The sequence below is a fragment of the Gopherus flavomarginatus genome, chromosome 8 (genome assembly GCF_025201925.1).
Source record: "Gopherus flavomarginatus isolate rGopFla2 chromosome 8, rGopFla2.mat.asm, whole genome shotgun sequence".
Taxonomy (NCBI): domain Eukaryota; kingdom Metazoa; phylum Chordata; order Testudines; family Testudinidae; genus Gopherus; species Gopherus flavomarginatus.
In genome coordinates, this window is record NC_066624.1 from 41513390 (window position 1) to 41530670 (window position 17281).

At 45.3% G+C, this 17281-nt stretch overlaps 1 protein-coding gene across 2 annotated transcripts in view; it reads right to left on the reverse strand.

The window, feature by feature from the left end:
- LOC127056468 (H(+)/Cl(-) exchange transporter 5) overlaps positions 1–11238 on the reverse strand; it is an 87852-nt gene extending 76614 nt beyond the window's left edge. Inside the window, exons 1-2 of one of the 2 annotated variants that reach the window (XM_050964321.1) lie at positions 11030–11238; positions 3160–3298 (exon numbers count right to left, since the gene is read on the reverse strand). The gene's annotated coding sequence lies outside the window, so the exon portion shown is untranslated. The remainder of the gene's footprint in view (positions 1–3159; positions 3299–11029) is intronic. The other variant, XM_050964322.1, reaches the window with a different exon arrangement.
- Between the last annotated feature and the right edge of the window lie 6043 nt (positions 11239–17281).

Sequence of the window (17281 nt, forward strand, 5' to 3'; positions counted from 1 at the left end):
ACCCAGTTTATATAATTTCTGACGGGGGGGGCGGGAGAGGCAAGAAGTTGTGCACATCTCCCTCCACATTGAAGGAGACAGCGAATTTCATAAATCCTTTGCGTTTGTACCTCTTAAGGGGAGTGGGCACAAGAGTGTTGAGGAAAGCCCCTAAGGTTGAATCTTTCCAGAGCGGATCTCTGTCTCTCTGTGCAGTTGGGTGTGGCCCTACCCTTGTGTTTGGCTGGAAGAGGCTTGTGAGCCTAACCAGCAAGGCCAGGTAAAGGGGACCCAAACTGGCAGAATAGGTTGAGTCAGTGGCATCCAAGCACATCAGGTGACACCCAAAAGGGCCCAAACCTGTCACACATGGATCGTATATTATAAACTTTTTTAAGGAGGAACTGCGTCTTGCTATGCATGCCCCTAGACTCAGATAGCAGGGGAGTCAGAATAAGAGAAAGGCAGCTTCTCTCCGGCCGCACAAGAGTAGTGTTGTGAAGAGAAAGACCTTCACTAATAGAAAGCAGAGAAATCTAGGGTGGGAACAGAGAAATGGGGAGAAGGGGATGTTGGGGTGATGTGGAAGCGATGACAAGAGACTTGAGGGGTACAAGGGATGGGGAAGGTACATCAATTTGCTGAGATGGAGGAGGAGTTTCCCCAGATAGTTAATGCCTTTGAAAAGGATTAGCAGTTACAAAGAGGTTGGTTCCAACCCTGTCCCAGAGAGGATTTATACACTATCACAATAATCCCCACTAACTTTGCTCAAGCCACTCTGCATGACGACAGTCCAGCAAGTTCCTCAGATGTGAAAGATAAGTTATATTAACAGTAGGACAACCATTCTGCAAACATGTTGTTGACATTCCGCTAACCACATGTCAAGGCTGCCATTAGACAACAGGATCTGAAATGAAGCTGCTGGAGTTTTTAACCTCACTTGTTAGCCCAGTAAATAAAAGGTTAGCTACCAAATGTTTAAAAAAACACCTTTTCAGTTACGCAATCTAATCAACCCATGTTTGAGACCCTCCTCCCCATCTTTAAATCTTGCAAATAAATGCATTCCATTAATTGTATTTAAACAAGTTGTACATGAACAGAAATTGTTTATCTAGTAAGAGAGATTTCCTAATTTCCTAATTGCAGGTTGCATTGCAACAATTGTAAGAGTGCCTCACTGCTGAAAATGCTACCGAATTTCAAAGCCAGAGACATCAGCATTATAGCTATTCTGCCAGAAAGCAGTGCCACTTTCTGAAATACCAGGGCTGCAGCCTTGACCCTTAACTATACACAACCTTACTTTTTGCACAAATCAATAAAACTGGATCAGGGAGAGTGAGAGTAGGGAATTACTCAAGCTATTTATTTCGATCAAAAATGCTGCCTCATAATTTGAGCCAAAAATTTAAATGACTCTGGTTTTGAAATGCAGTTGAGTTAGCAAAATAACTTTTATTGTAATGGAAGAAATAACCAATGTTGTTATGTAAGGGAAAAGGAAAGACCCAGCATGTTCGTGAAGTACAATCTCCCAATAACTTGCTACACATAGTACTTCCAATATGAGACAATAGAAATTAAGTTTGGTAATGGAGAGACAATGGTGGTTTACAAACTTTTTATTCCACTACTTTTTGTTATAGGAAATAAGCACATCACTCACTGGCATAGGGGGGAAAAATCCTCATTTACAATTACATCATCCAATAAGCTTTTTTTCATTAAAACTGCCCATAGAACTGTTCTTGGTTCAATGCTATTCCAGCTCTATCAATTATCTGGGGGCGGGGACTACCCAATCATTGCTGGTGAAGTTTCTAAGTAATACAGTTCTACAGAGCAATCAAAATTGCTTGGAAAACTGGACTCTTCTTAACACCATGTTTTAAACACATCCAGATGTACATTGTACAGCTAGAAGCCAAGAACGTAGTTCACGCTTAGTGAAGAGTATTTTGGAAAGCTGAGATTCTGAAGTGAACTTAGCGTCATGGTGGATAAGCGATTCATCACAAGTGTGATGTGGTGGCTACGATATGGTGATTATTTTTGTAACTCAACTATTGCTCAAGCAGTAAGAGTATTCATTACACTTATTTACAAACAGAAGATATGTAAATTTACTTTTAGTGCTCACTTCCCTAAGTTAAGAGGCCACAGGAAGCATAGTAATCTTATGCCCAACCTACCAGGCAATAGTGCAGGACGTTATAACCAGGGCTTGAAAAATTTGCCAGGTGCTTCCTAGAGAAAGGACTTATTAGCCCAAATGCAGATACAGAAGACTAGGCAGAGGGCATGCTACAACGAGGTACAGGCTCCTTGCCATCAGCTGCTAGGAATTCTACTGGAGAGATAACCCTAGACCTGCTTGGGAGCTCCACCAGTAACAGAATCTAGCTAGTAGACATTTTATCAACTTGAAGCTTCACCCCTCTTTCAGTGCTGAAAATGAGAAAGAGCTTTCTGCCTCTTTCACCCCATCAAGAGCCCCTACCTGCTTTGAAGGGAAGGTCCTCACCATGAATGTCTACCACTCTCACCTAAATGCATTTACATATTCCATCAGTAAAGAAAAGGATCAGTCTACTCTTCATCCTCTACTCCCAGGTCGGTCTATTTTGCTATTTTGTGAAGATACGGTCAAAGAAACAGTTTATATTTCAAAAGGTGGTGAGATTTGTGGTGATTCTAATAACTTTCAGGTGAAAGTTCCAGGCCTGGGCCAGTTACAGATAAAGCCATCTCATCTGCAAAGAATGGCTGCTGCAGGGATGAAAGTGCGAGGAAAAGAGGTCTCTGCTACACTACCCAATCCCAGTCTGTTTTTGGGTCCTCCTTCCACTCCTTCTGATGCTGTTGCTCAGAGGTTTCTCAAGGAGAACCAGAATCAGCAGGATGTTCCACTGCTGCCAAAAAGGTTCTGAGAAGTAACAGTAAAATAGATCAGAGTTTTGTTAATTTCACTCTACTTGGCAAAGCTATAAGCAGCAGTAGCAGCACCAGCACTGTGTGCAGACTAAGGAAAACACTGAAACCTCTGTTTATATTTCTTCCATATGTAGGTGAAGATATATGATGATGTTACAGACAATAAGTTGCATACAGAAACACAAGTCAACTATAAAGAGAAAACTCAGTGGAAAATTGTGTAATTTGAAACGTCACCTGGTATTCACAGATAGGCCAATTTCTTTGTAGCACTCATAAAAAATAGTTTTCTGGGTCCAATATAGTGCATCACCACATGAGTACATTAGGATTCCTTGCTGATATCTATTCCCTGCTTTTCCTTGGACATTGGGAGCTATACAAAAGAGTAGACAATAAACTGTATTGTAAGTGCTACCTACATTACAACTTTGGAGTACAGCCTGGTTATCATATTTTGCATTAGAATATTAGGTGAAATGCTTCATTCATTTGATATAGCAACAGTACTGATAAAATCCAAGAAATCTGATTTTCTACTTCACACATTAAATTACAATTGTAATTTACTGTTCGCTAAAAAGAGGTCAGGAAAGTCCCTGATCTTGCAACAAAAATTCTTGGGTCAGCATCATGTTAAGGAAGGTTTTAAAGATAGGAACTTCAACGGCATAAAATGTCAGATTCTACAGTATCAGTTTCACTTCCTTTTAAAACAACCTCCTCAAATATGCACACTTAAGGGCTTTCAGAGTGTCCCCACTCCTCACGCATAAGAGATTATCCCTGATTTTTTGGTACTTGGTCTCAGGACATTTGAATTTTGTCCCTGAGTGCTTGCACAGAGATTTGAATTATGTGCTTTGAGATTAGTCAGTCTGCCATGTAAGACGTTTTATAGCCTTTAAGGAGACAGCCACAATATCCAAAGCTGGATAGGTGAACCTTACTCACCCATATCCCCCAAATACTGCTAAGTAAACCAACATCTTTCAACCTAGCTACTACCTACATGCTCCCTTTTCAGAGGGATTTTCTCTTCAGACAGCTGATCTTACAAGACCACCAGCACTACCATTATTGCACATCCATCAGGATCAGAGAAACTGAGAACAGAATGTTCTTCTCTGCTGCTGAGATGCACTCTGACACTGATTTGTAATGCAGGATCAGACGTAACTGTTTACTCTGAAAGTCCACATTACAGGGAGCTGTTTGATCTAATTGTTACTCCAAGTTTTCTAGTCTGACAGCCAGTGTTCACCTGGAACATTTACACTGAAGAAAGGTTAATGTGTTAAAAAAGGCATGTACCACACTTTATTTGCTTCAGATTCCTCTTCATCACTCTTATGCTATCGCTGTAGCATAAAAATAAAAGTGCTTAAAAGAGAACAAGGGGAACTGAAAGGCTTCCGGGATGGGTTTCGGGTAAGGCATTTGCTTTTCGGTTTTAACCGACAACGCCAATAAAAGACCCACAATACAAAAAATGAAATTGACATTTATCCAGTAAACGCCAGGAAAAACATCAGAAACGGTTACTTGTATCTAAGGGCTTGTCTACACCGACAGTAATGCACACTATGGGGCGTGACTTCTGAAGTGCACCAACATTTTGCACATTAACTGTTCCACACAGACCCTGCTGGTGAAACAGAACTACATTAGAGAGCACTCAGGCAAATTAAAGCAATTACTCATTACTGTATATACAAAGAGAAAGCTCCAAAAAACAAAAACAAAAAAACCCCAAGTTTTGGACATCTACCTAGAACTCAAAAATTGGTAAAGATAACCACCCTTGCCCCACAAAATTAAATATACCCTGAAAAACAGAAGCCCTAGTTATGAGACAAAGTCTTTCACCTTTAGGTCACTACATGAAATACAACCCACATCAATAAGTGAAAATCATTACCTTTTAAAGGCTGGTTGATAGCCTCTGTGAATGACTTGATAACATTCAGGAACCAGCCTTAGGCCAAGTCTCTACATCACAATTTGCTACATTGTTGGTAAGGTCACCCCCACATATGGCCCCTCCATGTCAGACATGATGCACAATGTGGGTCACGAGAGATGACAACACAGTGTGGGGGTAGCTCAAAACACATGTGCTTGTCCTGGTACTCAAGGAATTCTATGATTCTATGTTTTTCCCTGAAGCTCTTTGGCCATCATTTTCCCCCATGTAGGGCAGTGAAGATTCTTACACTGAAACCACAGTTCTGGAGGTGATCGATTTTATTTTAAGGAAAATAAGCAAGAATAATCAGTGTATATTCGCTGGGAATTGGGGGGGGAAAAATCATTGTCAGGGTTATAGTCCAAACCTAATGATCAGTTTATATTTTGAAAACTATTTTATCACATAGAGGTACTGATACTTAAAGTGCAGATTAAGTGTCCAGCTACATAATGGGGTAATTTCTCTGTGGGGGGTATGCACTACAAGGGTGTGATTTCTAAAGCATACTGATGTGTTATCTATTAATTGGTCCACGTAGACCTTTCTGGTGTGCATTAAAGGTTCCAGAGCACACTTTCACATAGCACTGTTTCAAAAAGCACTATGTGGAAGTGCACTAGGGAACCTGTAAAGCACACCAGAAAGGTCTATTCATTGGTCCATGTAAAAAGGTTAGTGTGTTTTAGAAATCATACCCCATAGCATGCACTCCCCCACTACATAGAGAAGCCCTAAGTGGAGCAGAGATATTTGCCAGGCTTCCAATTGAAATTTAAAATGTGGAGACTATAGAAAAGTCAACTTGTAATAAATTAAAACTGTTTGTACTCCAACAGGGCAAAAAATATCCTGTTTGTTAGTTCCCATTGTGGTAAAGTGCATAAAGCAAGTGTTGACATCAAGCAGTCTGAATTATCAGAGGACAAAAGGTTTTTTAACTTTCAGGATACAGCACGTACTTATTCAAAGCCCCATAACAGACTCCTTATCTGATTGACCAACTTTTAACAAAATTTCCTCTGGGAAAAGACTGAATGTGAGAACTTGCATATAGAAAGTGACCTGTCCCAAAGAAGTGTGTATGTGTTTAAAAAAATCTTTAAAGGGAAGCTCTGTCAAACCTTTAACTGATGAGTCAACATATTACTGTTTAGTTTAAACTTACCTCTTCACCCTGTTATGTAGGATGAAGTCTTTAATTGCCCTCGTTCCCTGAATAAAGCCTGGCTTAGAAACAGCTTCACTACCTACAGTTCTACAATAACTTTAAGTACTTGTTTGGGGGTGAAGGAAGGGAAGTATTGAATTTTCACACCACTTATTGTGATGCCAATGCTTAGCCAAGAAGCTAAAAGAAGGAAGTTTTAAATCCTTTCTTGCTACAATCTGTCATCCCACAGCCCAGAAGAGGCAAATGGGGAAATATTTAACAGCAAAGGAAAAGCATGACCTTAAACTCATTTGTAAACCCATGAAGGGTTTAACAGCTCAAACTGCATTTTCATAGCAATAAGAGTACATTCTGCAGACAGTCATACACAAACCTGAAAGTCTTTATGATATCCCTTACTTAAGTCATTTCAGTTTCCTCTGCTAATGCCACCTCTACAGAAGACTTACACTCTTCAGGGTGCAGAAAAATAAGGAAATCAGGGCTGCTTTAAAAAGAAACATCAATTGAAAGGCTGTTTCCAATTTCAGAGTGGTAGCCATGTTAGTCTGGCATAAGCTTTTGTGGGCTAAAACCCACTTCATCGGATGCATGCAGTGGAAAATACAGTATGAAGATATATATACACAGAGAACATGAAAAAAAATGGGTGTTGCCAGCTATAAGAAGACTAATCAAACTCACACCTTCTTGTCAACTGTTGGAAATGGGCCATCCTGATGATCACTACAAAAGTTTTTTTCCCTCCTGCTGATAATAGTCCACCTTAATTGATTAGTCTCATTATAGCTGGTATGGCGATACCCATTTTTTTATGTTCTCTGTATGTGTGTGTGTATATATATATATATATCTTCCTACTGTATTTTCCATTGCATTCATCCGATGAAATGGGTTTTAGCCCTTGAAAGCTTATGCCCAAATAAATTTGTTAGTCTTCAAGGTGCCACAAGTACTCCTCATTCCTTTTGCTGTTTCCAATGTTTCATACAAAACCCAGGTCATGTTTGCAAGACTAAGGATCTCTTGCTGTATTGCTATCATTGTTCAAAGCACCAGGAATATGGTAGTGTTCTCTACCACTGTCCCTCTGTTACCTAATGACATTGACTGGTTGTTCTATTTTCCTGAAGTTAAAGACGCATAGATAAATGTAACATGTGTCTAAGTTACAAATTCATTACATTGTTTAACAAGCTATTGTTCCACACCACTGCATCTTATATTTATAAACTAATTTACATTCAGTGTAAACTAGTAACCTCTGCTTACCATACAAGCAAATCTACCTTGTCAAAGCAAGAACAAAAAATGTGGCTACACATTTAGCTCTCAATAAATCCTAATTGAATCTCAACACACTGTACTTCAAACTCACTCAGGATCCAATACCACAGTGCTTAAAGTACAACTTGCCTTAAATTCCATGAAATATTTGCCAGAGGCTATAAGAGCGGTCCCTTGGTGATGCATGCACTTGGAAGTAGTAGCGATGCTTGCACTTGGATTAGCAAACTACGATGCTTTGATGTAACATCCATAGTACAACTTGCAAATACCAGTTCACAGCACTTCCAAATGCAAGCATCACTACTGCTGTTGAACCCCTGAGTTTTCAGAGCTGCAGCTATTGATTACCAAAGACTTGCTGAAGCACATTGGTGGTTTAGAGTTCTACTTTTACACAAGTTGGACAATCAGGCAGCATAAGTGACTAAAAAGTCTTTTATTTTGCTGGCAAATTCTGCCCTGTCCTTCCAGATGAGGAACTGGTCACAGCTATGTATGTATTTGTCCTCTCTAAACTGAATTATTGCAATTCATCACATCTGAACCTGAACACGAAAACAGCATGAAAGCTCATAATGGTACAAATTGCAGCTGTCAGCCTCCCCTAGGATTTAGGCCAGGAGTGGGCAAACTTTTTGGCCCGAGGGCCACATCTGGGTATAGAAATTGTATGGCGAGCCATGAAGACTCACAAAATTGGGGTTGAGGTCCAGGAGCGGGTGAGGGCTCTGGCTAGGGGTACGGCTCCGGGGTGGGGCCAGAAATAAGGAGTTCAGGATGCGGGAGGGGAATTCAGGCTGGGGCACAGGGGTAGAGATTGAGGAGGTGGTGAGGACTGCGGCTGGGGGTGTGGGCTCTGGGGTGGGGCTGAAGATGAGGGGCTTAGGGTGCAGGAGGATGCTCTGGGTTGGGACCGAGGGGTTCAGGGGGCAGGGGGGTTGGACACGAGGGTGCAGGCTCCAGGCAGCGCTTACCTCAAGCAGCTCCCGGAAGCAGCGGTATGTTCCTCACTCAGATCCTACACCGATGCATGGCCAGGCTGCTCTGCTGCACGCTGCCCTGTCCACAGGCGCCGCCCCTGCAGCTCCCATTGGCCACGGTTCCTGGCCAAAGGGAGCTGCGGGGGCAGCGCGTGGGGCAGGGACAGTGTGCAGAGCCCCCTGGTTGCCCCTACATGTAGGAGCTGGAGGGGGTCATGCCGCTGCTTCCAGGGGTGATGTGGAGCATCCCCCGACCCTGCTCCCCGGCTAGAATGCTGGAGCAGGGCAAGCCCCAAACTCTGCTCCCCAGTGGGAGCTCAACGGCTGGATTAAGACACCAGGTGGGTCGGATTCAGCCTGCGGGCCATAGTTTGCCCACCCCTGATTTAGGCTGTAAACACATCAAGCCTGTGCCTCAGTGCCTCCATGGGGCTCTCACCCTGCCTCTACAGCCTCAGTGGTAATCTTCAAAGAAATTAATGTATTGGGACCCTGTTAGAGACCACATTTCCGTATATGAGCCACACAGTTGAAGATCACAAAGCCTTGAAGGCATCTTGAGGCAGTTAGGGACAAAGCACTCAGCTGAAGGAATTCAGATGTGAAATGAGCTTCCAGGGGAGATTAAATGAGTGACTACCTTTAGGAAGGTTTTGCAGTGTTTCCTAGTTGGTAAAGCTCTCCACCTGACTCCCTGTCCTAACTTTTTTTTTTTTTAAAAATACAGCCCACCAGAAGCTGAGCTTTCTGTGTCCTGAGAAGACTGTGAGACAGAGTCTCCATGAATTCCACAAGGATGTTCACTACTGCTGATCAGTTTCATTTGGCAAGCACACAGTTATTACAGGGATGGGAGCAGGCAGTACATAACCCTAAGATATAGGTCTAGGCATGTGTTAAATGAAGGATACTATATTATACTTTGAGACAAATGAAAAAAGGTTTCTTAAATGACCTTTTTGCTGCTTTGCTCAACACCTGACCAAGGAACTTGGGAACCTATCACAAGACCCCATATTCCCATTTACAGCTAAAACTTTCCATCCTAGAAGCAGTTACCCAGTTCCTATAAGAATTAACACAAGAGCCACACCTTGTCTGACACACAATATGGCATCTGAACTGTAAATGCAAAATGTTTCTTATGTCCAGACAAACCAGAAAGCTGCTGCACGTCTTATATTTTTAAGAGGACTTCAATGTATGTATAAGACAGGTGGGCCCCCAAGCTTTTCAGTGATAGAAACTTTAAGGGGGTTGCCAATATGATCGTGAATAAGCAGATACGTGGTCTGCAAAACAATCTACTTGCCCATATGTGATCCCATAACAACACTGTGGCAACTACAATGGCTGCTTACATTGGAAAAGAACATTAGGAGGGTGATGCATCCATAGCTGTTTAGTTAACACCTTTTAATGAATAGCCAGCACCATGAGACAAGGCAATTTTCCACAGGCCACCACAAAAGGCTCTGCAGAGCACCAGTGTCCATGGTCCACTATACAGGAACTGCTGGTTTTGCCTCAAGCACCCCACCTGCAGCAGCCTAAGCCAACCCCCTGTGCAAAGCAGCACCAAAGTTCCCAGTCCAGCTCTGTGACACATCTGAAAGGATGTGATGCCAGGTGATCGAATTGGTTGTTTACCAGGGACAGGGTCTCACTGCTGAGACAGCATCTGCAAGGGGATTTGGGAGGCTTCAAGATAACACGCAACTAGAAGAGTTTACTGCCTCCTAACCTGACCCGCACACACCTCGACCCTGCTGCCCTCTGCTAGGGAGAAGGGAATGTGCAGCGCTGACACCAAGCATGCCCACACAGTCACTGGAGGAGAGACACTGGACTGAGGAAGAGAGGTCTCAAACACCCCGGAGCCCCTCCAGCTTCCCCTCCCACACACACACACACTCCTGCCCCGGGGGCCCCCCAGCTTCCCCCCCACACACACACACACACTCCTGCCCCGGGGGCCCCCCAGCTTCCCCCCCCCACACACACACACACTCCTGCCCCGGGGGCCCCCCAGCTTCCCCCCCCCCACACACACACACACACTCCTGCCCCGGGGGCCCCCCAGCTTCCCCCCCCCCACACACACACACACTCCTGCCCCGGGGGCCCTCCAGCTTCCCCCCACACACACACACACACACTCCTGCCCCGGGGGCCCCCCAGCTTCCCCCCACACACACACTCCTGCCCCGGGGGCCCCCCAGCTTCCCCACACACACACACTCCTGCCCCGGGGGCCCCCCAGCTTCCCCCCACACACACACTCCTGCCCCAGGGGCCCTCCAGCTTCCCCCCACACACACACACACACACTCCTGCCCCGGGGGGGGCCCCCCAGCTTCCCCCCCCCCCCACACACACACACACACACACACACTCCTGCCCCGGGGGCCCCCCAGCTTCCCCACACACACACACTCCTGCCCCGGGGGCCCCCCAGCTTCCCCACACACACACACTCCTGCCCCAGGGGCCCTCCAGCTTCCCCCCCCCCCCCACACACACACACTCCTGCCCCGGGGGCCCCCCGGCTTCCCCCCCTCACTCACTCCTGCCCCGGGCCCCCTCCGGCTCCCCCCCCCCCACTCCTGCCCCGGGCCCCTCCCCGCAATGCCCAGCACCCCGCCGGGGCCAGCGGCCGGTTGGGGATCAGGCCGGGAGCAGCGGGGCGCTCACCTCTCGGGGGACCAGCGGCCCCGCTCCCGGGTGGGCGCGTCTCAGCGGGCCGCCCGGCTCTCTACCGCGCTACACCTGCGGGAGGGAGACTCCATTCGCGGCGGGGGTGGAAAGAGGCTCAAGTGACCGTCGCAGCCGCCCCCATGCCGGGCGCTACCACCCACCTTCCCTTCTTGGGAAGCCTGCGCGCTACCGCCAGCTCCCGAGTGGGAAGGGAAGGGCGCCGGCGCAGCAGCAGTGCGCCCCGTGAAGCCGCTATGCCGCCATCTTTGGTGCTGGCAGGCGAGGCGCCGTGCTCATGCACCTTATGCAGCCTGCCTGGTGCATAGCAAAGAGGTCAGCTGTTTGATCCCCCATCCCATCATCTCCTCAAGCATGGGGCAAAGGGTTTGGGGGGCAGGAGTTTGGGGGTGTTATGGACACAGGCAAAGGGGGGGGGATAACCGTACTGATCCCCAGGCTTAGGGTGCCCCCCCAAACAACGTATACATAAATAAAGTGAAATGGTGGGAGAGCAGCTTACATGAGCTACCAGGGCTCCAGCTGTCTCTCATCAGGGATCAGGCCTAGCACAGGGCAGAAGGGGTGGAAGCCAGACCTCTGCCAAGTTTCACAGCTGGATTCTAGCTTTATAAACAGCTAAATCCACACACGCACATCCCCAACATCTGCATTCTGCTGATGTAGCATGGGTCCGTCTCCAGGTTAAATGAGACACTACATCTCACCTGTCTATGTAGCCCCAGCCTCACTCTACCCTGGAATGGTTAAAAATCAGTTGCTCTGCCAGAGTTAGAGACCATACACTCAGGGCTGCTGCAACAATTTGTATGGGGGGTGCTGAGAGCCACCAAACCAAACTATAAACCCTGTATATAATGGAAACTACTTCAAGCAGAGGGTGCGGCAGTACCCCCAGCACCCCTAGTTCCAGCACCTATGCATTCACCCCGGTTTCCAGAGAAGTTCCACTGTCTCCAGAGCTTCTTCCCAGACACCTGAACTCTCTCAGATTTTCTTTACATCACTCAGAGTGCTCTGGCATTGTAATAACTACTCGCCAGGGCCTCTGAGATTCACTGCCACCCATCCTCCTTTGCATGCTTGGTGCACTGCTGTGCGTGCTCATTACACAGTGAGCAGGTGTGCCAGACCAACACCTGTCACAACTTGTCAGGCAACTACAGTGTAGTACAAAAATGATGTGCTGATAACTCAGGCCTGGTCTACACCTAAAACTTATATCGACCTAGCTACATCACTCAAGGCTGTGAAAAATGTCATACTCCATGCAACAGTAGTTAGGCTAACCTAAGCCCCACTGCAGAGGGTACTGTCCCTGGTAGCAAGCTCTTTGGGGCAGGGACTATCTAGTACAACCTGTGTGCAAAGCACCCAGCACAATGAGGCCCTGATCTCAGCTGAGGCCTCTAGGTGTCACTATAATAATAAAAGTTTGCACATAATCTCACAGTTCCCATCCTATGCCTTCCATGTGGACCCTTTATCTGGGCTTCCTTTGCCCAGCTAGAAGCAACTTATGGCTCTGGCCTGCATGCTTAGGTGGCCTGACTACAGCTGGGCAAACAACAGATTTTTCAGTTTACTAACAATTCCAAAAAATTGGGGGGGGGGGGGGAATGGGTCAAACTGAAAACCATCCTTTTCAAAGAATTTGGCATATAAAAAAGCTAAAAAAATTGCATGGGGTCAAAGAAAACATTTCATTTCCATTTTGAGCGTGTTTTCATATTACAAAGAATAAAAGTAATGGAAATTTTGCAACAAAAAGTAATCTCAAATCAAAAAATCAAAACATTTCATTTTGAAAGTGTCAAAATGAAACACTGATTTCTTGGAGACTTTTGTGTTAGGAGCTTTTTTTAATTTTTAAATTAAACTATTTGGTGAAACTGACCCAAATTTGCTACATTCGCACCAAATCTGCTTTTTTCACTGGAGAAAAGTTATGGTGCAAAAATTTTGTCAGGCTCTACTTGCATCCACCCGTCTAGTGCCTTATTCACTAGATCACACTGCTTAGTTTGGGCCAGAAAATGTAAATGGAAGGATGATCTTATGTTTAAGGCACAGGCCTGGGAGTTATGAGAGCTGGGTTCCATGCTTAACTCTGCCTCTGGCTTACTATAAGAATGTAGGTAGCCACTCTGTGCCTCAGTTTCCCAGTCTGATAAATGGGAATTATAATACCCAAGAGGGAGGGAGAGTAAATTCATTAATGCATTTAAAGTGTTTTGAGATGCCTGTAGGAAAGATGCTAGAGAAGAGCAAAATACTATTATATACATTAAAAGGTTCCAAATGGTCTTGTTTGTCCCATAGAATAGAACAGAATTACCTTTCATATTTCTGAGATCCTAAAGCATTTGTCAAATGTTAAATACTTCAAGTACAGGGACTATTCACAGAGTGATCAGCCATTGTGCACTCTGCATCAGGCGTTGCCTTTTGAAGATTTGTTCTGAAAGACCAAACATGGTCTTGGAATAGCAGGAGGTGCATCAAGTCAGGACCGAGGTGAAATGGCAGAGCTGTGGTCGGGGAAAGCTCAGGGCTGGATAGCAGGGTGGGCTGCAGGCTGAGTTTGAGGATTATCAGGAGAACAGTGTGGGGGGAAACCCCAGACTGGAATAGCAGAGGATGGCTGCAGAACAGAATGGATGGAAACTGCCAGAGCTGTGCATGGTGACTTGCAAAGAGCCTACCTGTAGCATACCTGTTTCTTTCCAATGCTGTTTCTCCATTTTATGAGCACATTGGGAGGCAGGAGAGAGGATCAAAGAAAAAAATATTGTAAAGAGAAGAGGAGGGAAATATAATAATCTTCTGGGTCAGGTTTTTAGGACTCCTAACATCACTGAATGTGAATTTGGACCAGAATTACTATACTGTCTGAGAATAAGCAGGCAACTCAGAGCAATCAGTCAGATGCTTTATAGTAAGTCTAGGGTATAAAAGTAACCCGTTAAGTGCTGCAAATTAGTGCATGTTTCTTCTTGTAACTAACTGCTAGGAGATATAGGGGTGTCTGACAATAGAAGACTTTAAAACTGGAACCCTGACTTGAATAGATGTGTTTGTTATTCAATAATGTTGCAGCACATACAAGTTACACAGATTTTCTCTTTAACTCACTGACACTGAAAGTAGAGAGGCTATTGTATGAAACAGATAGTTATCAGTAAAGTGAGGTAAAAGCAACAAAGAGGGTTCTGCAGAGTCTAATATGTAATTAACTTCAGCTTTCATAGGACCAGATTGTCAGAAAATTGGGTGTCATGTATTAAAGTTCACACACACACACACACACACACCTGGGAGCAGGACTGTACTGTAATTTACATAGTAGCATTTAGCCACTAGAGGGAGACTCCACACTTGGTTGAATAGCTTTGACATTTTTTGTGGCTGTGATGATGAAACATGGTGATCAACTGTGATGGCGAGTTCCTCCTTCTAATGGGAACTGAATGGAAGCTCCCAGCTGCCTGTTCTACACGAGCCTCGTTTGAATGAGTTGAATGAGCTGCAGTTATAGGACTTCATACTGGATGCAGCTGAAACAGGTGGATTTCTCTCCATTTCCTCTGATTTCAGGAAATTTCTCTCCAGTTCCTCAGCTTCTCCAGGTCGGTGGCTGGGGAGGTGGGTTTCCAAGCATCACAATGCATTCTCCAGCCTCCATGACTTTCTCAAATATCCTCTTCCTTTCTGTGTTGCTGGTGTTCTTTTCGTTATAATTATTAAGTTAGTCTCAGCGACTGGAATGCCATGAAGCAGTAGCCATCCCAGGTGCTTTCTGCAGGACCCGCAGATCCAGGGCCTTGTGGACTGTGTGGCAAGCTGGATCTAAATTCTGTAGCAAGGCCTGTGATTTCTCTAGCACAACAGACTGGAAATCCTGCAGGAGCGTCACAGAAGCCAGTGAAGGTTTGTATGGACAGGGCAATGAAACCATAAGCAGCACAGTAGCTCCTGTGCTAGTTTGATTGCTATGAAATTCCCCTGTATTTGTATGTTATCCCTACATTTTGGGTGGGGAGCAGCTGGGGCTTGTGGCTCCTAGGAAGGCATGGAAGGGGTGCTTGGGATTAATCAGGCAGGCACATTATTTGGATGGGTCTGCTAAAATGGTCAGCCATGAAATAGTTAATGATGTTGACCCAGAGTTCCCAGCTGGGGTGCAGCTGTTTAACACTCCCCACTGTGGCAGACCCCTGGCAGAGCTGCAGATGGGAGATCACACCAGTGTAGGGGCATCTTCTATGATGTAGAGCTGGCACTGCACTTCCTATGCCACCCCTCTCTTGGACTGTGTCAGGGGCATGGCTGGGATGCTGATCCCCAAGGGCTGTATCAGCCGCTTGAGGCCTTTGGAGACTGGCATGACAGAGCAGCCTGAGGGCTGCACTAAGTTACACTAGGAAATAGAGCAGTACAGAATGGATTCTGGAGAGAGGAAGGCAAAGGCCACCTGAGCACATACCTGTTCTGAGCTGAGCTGAGCTATGAGCCACTCAGCTGTAGCCAAGGATCTGAGCCACTGACTTTTAAACCTGTCAGTCTGCGGACTTGTTGTCTAGTATCTGAGACATTCACCTGGCACCTACTGATCTAGGTGCTACTCCTGCTGCTACCATTAATCTCTTTGGGCAAGTCATCTCCCCTGTTTCCCCTCCCCCCCTTCATTCTGTATAGACCAGTGGTTCTCAACCAGAGGTACATGTACCCCTGGGGATATGCAAAGGTCTTCCAGGGGGTACATCAACTCATTTAGGTATTTATCTAGTTTTACAACAGGCTACATAAAAAGCACTAGCGAAGTCAGTACAAACTAAAATTTCATACAGACAATGACTTGTTTGTACTGCTCAATATACTATACACTGAAATGTAAGTACAACATTTATATTCCAATCACTTTATTTTATAAATATATGGTAGAAATAAGAAAGTCAGCAATTTCTCAGTAACTGTGTGCTGTGACACTTTTGCATTTTTGTGTCTGATTTTGTAAGCAAGTCATTTTTAAATGAGATAAAATGTGGGGGTATGCAAGGCAAATCAGACTCTTGAAATGGTTACAGTTGTCTGAAAAGATTGAGAGCCATTGGTGTAGACTGTACACTGTCTCGCTATGTGTGTATGCAGCACCCAGACCAGTGGGGCCTCTAACTGCTACTGTAATGCAAATGTATTCAAGACATAGGGCAGTAACTGTTGTCTGTTATATGATGTGTGTACAGCACCTAGTGCAACGGGGCTCCATTAGCTGACTGAGACCTGTAGGCACAACGGCAATAAAAAGAGTAAATAACCATCATAATACAGTTCAGATGCTTCTTGCTGCCAAGCTTTGGGCTCCAGCAGACTTTTATTGTGGGCATGATGGGAAGCGCATATGTAGGAGTTCCCAACCGGCATAGCTCATCCTCCAAATCTCCTGGCAGGAGAAGGTAGCACTAACCCAAATATATTTTCCTGGCACTAGAGGGCAGCTGTAACACAGATAAGGCAAATCACATCTTATCATGTATTTATACCTGCTCCTGTACTTTCCCTCCATGCATCTGATGAAGTGGGTTTTAGCCCACAGAACCTTATGCCCAAATAAATGTATTAGTCTCTAAGGTGCCACAGGGACTCCTCATTGTTTTTGCTGATACAGACTAACACGGCTACAACTCTGAAACAGATACAAATCTCTCTCTGGGCCTGTCTCGTTAGCAACATAGCTTTCAACACAAGATCTGGTTTGCTGCAGTTGAGGCTTGGACAGTTTCCCTTTTATTGGAGCAAGCACTTGTCTGAACTTATAGCTTGTCCCCAGAGAGAGATCAGAGGAAAATACCTTTAAACTCTGGCTGCCTACCAGCTGCAGAGGTCGCAGCATATTATATAACCGAGCAGCAGTAGTAAAGGACAGTCAAAAAAGTGACTCTGTATATAGGTCATCAAGGGGCTCCGTCTTTATCCTCCCCCCTCAGTGATTTCAGAGGAAATCAGCTCTGTTTACAAGTCAAAGTGTTTTTCTTACTCTTCCTGGGGACTGAAAATCCAGCTGGGTTCTGCCCCTTACAGCATCAATCATAATAAAAATCAGCAATTGGAATTCAGTCAGTTGACGAAGCATGAACTAGGGATGTAAAATGTTAACCAGTTAAACCACCTTAACCGTTGACCTCTGGGCCGGCCAGCCGGCCCCACACAGGTCAGAGCAGCCCCAGCTGT